This window comes from Heterodontus francisci, unplaced genomic scaffold, assembly GCF_036365525.1.
Source record: "Heterodontus francisci isolate sHetFra1 unplaced genomic scaffold, sHetFra1.hap1 HAP1_SCAFFOLD_172, whole genome shotgun sequence".
NCBI classification, from domain to species: Eukaryota; Metazoa; Chordata; class Chondrichthyes; order Heterodontiformes; family Heterodontidae; genus Heterodontus; species Heterodontus francisci.
In genome coordinates, this window is record NW_027141631.1 from 3,570,323 (window position 1) to 3,574,425 (window position 4,103).

Sequence of the window (4,103 nt, forward strand, 5' to 3'; positions counted from 1 at the left end):
GTTCTAGATTCCACCATGAGGGGAAACATCCTCTCAGCATCTACCCCGTCAAGCCCCCTCAGAATATTATATGTCTCAATACGATCACCTATCATTTTTTCTCAGTTCCAATGAGTACAGGTCCAGCCTGCTCAACTCTCCTCATCAGACAACCCCTTCATCACAGGAATCAATCCAGTGAACCTTCTCTGAACTGCCTCCACTGCAAGGATATCCCTCCTTAAATAAGGATACCAAAACTGTACACGGTAGTCTAGGTGTGTTTTCACCAACACCCCTGTACATTTGCAGCAAGACTTCTCTACTTTTGTCCTCCATTCCCTTGAAATAAAAGGTAACATTCCATTTGCCTTCCTAATTATCTGCTCTACCTGCATGCCAACTTTTAGTGATTCATGTACAAGGACACCCAGATCCTTCTGCACCGTAGCATTCTGTCGTCTCTTGCAATTTAAGTAATATTTTGCTTTTCCATTCTTCCCACCAAAGTGGATAACCTCACATTTTCCCACATTATACTCTACCTGCTAGTATTTGCTTGGAGCCGAGAGACCGTGGCAGAACCTAAACTGAGCATCGATGAGCAGATTATTGCTAAGTGTGCGGTGCTTGATCGCACTGTTGATGACATCTTCCATCACTTTGCTGATGATTGATAGTAGACTGATGGGGCGGCAATTGGTCAGATTGCATTTGTCCTGATTTTTTTTATGGAGAGGGCACACTTGGGCAATTTTCCACATTGTCCAGTAGATGCCTGTGTTGTAGCTCTACTGGAACAGCTTGGCTGAGAGTGCAGCTAGTTCTGGAGCACAAGTCTTCAGTACTAGAGCCGGAATGTTGTTAGGGCCCATAGTTTTTGCTGTATCGAGTGCCTTCATCTGTTTCTTGCTATCATGTGGAGTGAATCGAATTGGCTGAAGACTGGAAACTGTGATGCTGGGGACCTCAGGAGGCCGAGATGAATTATCCACTGAGCAATTTCTGACAGAAGATTGTTAGAAATGCTTCAGCTTTGGCTCCAGCATCATTGAGGATGGGGATGTTTTTGGAGCCTCCTCATCTCATCTGTCCACCATCATTCATGACTGGATGTGGTAGGACTAAGGACCTGTGATCTGATCGTGAGGGAGATATCCTTGCATGGAGTGGTGGGATCTGTGGAGAGTGATCCTGACGAGTGTGTGTAAACCTGGAATGGAAGCTTTCTGTGGAGGTACAGGAGTAGGCCATTCAGACCCAGTATTTTATAAAGGTTTATCATAACTTATTTGCTTTTACTCTATGTCTCTATTAAGAAAGCCAAGTGTCCTGTTTTCTCTTAGCAGCCTTTTCAAACCTTCTAAGATTGGTGTACATTGTCTCTTTGTTCTTGCACCCACTTTAGAATTGTAACATTTCATTTATATGGCCTCTCCTTATTCTTCCTCCCAAATTGTATCACTTCACAATTCTCTGTGTAAATTTTATCTGCCATTTGAAAGCCCACTTTCCAGTTTTTTTTAAGCTCCCCTGAAGTGTGTTACTATCACTGGCACAGGATGAAATTCCCGAGCATTCTTTGATGCTATCTCCATGGAAAGAGCAATCTGACACGCTAGCTCAAATGTCGGATTTTGTGTGTTTCGTATCTTTTCTCATTCACCAATATAAGCACAAATCTGTCTCATAATGTACCGTCTAAGAATGTGCCAAAGCTGCAATGCAGTGATAAATTTTTCAGTGTCACAATGTACTCACCAACTGATTCACTACTTTTCTGCTTTCTGGTTCCAAATTTCTAGCTTGCCGTGATCTCTAGTGGCTTAGGGTTGAAATGTTCCTCTAACTTGGTGATGATTGTTTTGAATGGCACATCTTTTGCCTTGATGGGAGCAGGAACCTTTGTCAGCTGGTCATACACTTCCAGGCTAATTTCCATTAGCAAAATTGCTTTCTTGCCCTCAAGAATTGCTTTATTCAGAGTCTTGACCTCTATATTTTCATCTTCACATTCCAATATGTTATTAGCTCTGAAAAACATTTCAATTCTTTCAATATATGAACTGAATGGTTCTCGAGCCCTCTCATCTGTTCCGAGCCATGTATCCCATGGGTGTAGCCATATTTTCCCAAAATATCACTTTGAATCGGATGCACACTGAGACCCTGCGGCATCTCATTCCACTGAGGAGACAGTCTGTGGCCCAGGCTTCACACAATCCACCCAAAATCTCCATCATCCGAGCAGGTAGCTCACCAGGAGCTGGCTGATCTTGTTCACTGCCGTCCCTGCTGCTGTTTGCTGCCAATATTTTCGGACTTTTATCTCATCCTCATCACCATTTTCTCTGATATATTCAGGGGGCATCAGCAGAGAAAATGTACACCAAGTGTGGGAAGTGCAAGGAATTGTTTATTTACATCATTACCTCATGAACATAATATACAAATACATTACATGTGTGAATCACATCTTGATCACTATTACCTTTCTCCCAGATGTGTCTGAATAAATGGAACCCCGTCACAACAAACACTGTCACCTTTCAATGTTTAGCGGAGAGGTTTGACGGCCTGGTGTGTGTGATTCCCACATTAATGTGTTTGTACAAAGTTCGGAGAAAGACGGAGATATGAATAATTTGTTGGGAAATCTTTCAGCATATCTCCATGTCTCTCACGCACAAAGAACTGCAAACACATGGATTCAGAAAGAACCTGAGTGCAAAATCAACAGAAAAAAACACAGCCAGAGAGACTTGCAATAACCTGTAGCTCAGGGAAAGTACATGATGTTATGGAAGGGACTTTGAATATTTTTTTTGTGAATTTTATTTTGTTGAGGAAATTATAATCAAACTGAATAAATGTAAGACCAGTTATTTTTCAAGAGGGCACTGAAAGTATTAATTTGACAACTATGTTGACAAGTTGTCACAACTCAAGCTAAATGTAGAACAGAAGCCCTGGTAACGGGGAAATGTGGACAGAGAAGTCAGTCGTGCCTCTTGATTGGACAAGCCCGGCAGCAGCAGCGCGCACCAAAGAGGGCAGAAAAATCGCAAGCTTTTGTTTGGAGCAGTCATTGTGTTTTACCTTCTGGAGTGAGCAGCTGATAAAGTTAGCCAGAAGAAGTGTCAAGGAATGAGAGAAGACCGCAACCCACCTTGTTTTGCAGCAAATCTTGAAAAGACTCTGAGAAGTTCACTGTGTCAATTCGTCTCATATTCTGTCTTTGAAGAAAGCCTGCTAAAATTAATTCTCAACCCCGCCTCTAAATAAACTCTTCTAAAAGAACCGAGTGACCTGTGTACATGTACTCGGAAATTAGACTGCATGTCAATTTTGGAACAACATATCTCATCTGCTGTTTTCTTCAGAAATGAGCAAGTAATCAGTCCAAGTGTTTTTTTTTGTCTTTAACAGAGCCCTGAATTGTATAGAAAAATCCCTTTTTTTTCAGTATGTGTGTGTGCGTGTGTTCAGCTGAGGGAAGAAAGGGACTTTAAATGTTGGTTAAGGTAAAAAGGGAACATTTAAAATTTCCACCTGTGTGTTTATGCTTTACTTCATGATTAGTTAAAACTTGTTCTATAAGAAACTGATAATTTTGTTGTTCATTAAGTGTATTCTATTCTGGGAAAAATCGAGCATATGATTGACTGTATCAGTAAGTGGGAAAAGTTAAAATTTTTGTTGTGACCTGTGGATAAGTGGGATGAGAATAAATAGTAACCACCTCAGATTTCAATTGCAGCAGCACTTGTGATCTGGCTCTGTAGCTTAGTTGGTTAAAGTACCTGTCTTGTAAACAGGAGATCCTGGGTTCGATTCCCAGCGGAGCCTTATTTCATATTTGCAATATGCTTGAGAAGTTTCTGTATCAACATTTATGTCTGTGTCTTGTGAACTTTAACTCAGAATTCAAATTACATGATGAATTTCATTCACAGGAGAAAACAGCCTTTGTGAAGGATGTGAGTTTGGAATGGCTCTTCCTCCTCGTACAGAAATTCAGTGCTGATATTTCAAAGGCAACTTCTTTGATACAAATTTGTTCACAGTTGCATTCGACCTGGAAAAAAAGCTCGACCCTAATCTCACTGAAGGAAAGTGTGACC

General features: G+C 41.1%; 1 non-coding gene across 1 annotated transcript; it reads left to right on the forward strand.

Annotated features, from left to right (window-relative positions):
* Positions 1–3,754: 3,754 nt before the first annotated feature.
* trnat-ugu (transfer RNA threonine (anticodon UGU)) lies at positions 3,755–3,828 on the forward strand. Its single transcript has one exon. It is a non-coding gene; the product is annotated as a tRNA-Thr (tRNA).
* The last annotated feature ends 275 nt before the right edge of the window (positions 3,829–4,103 follow it).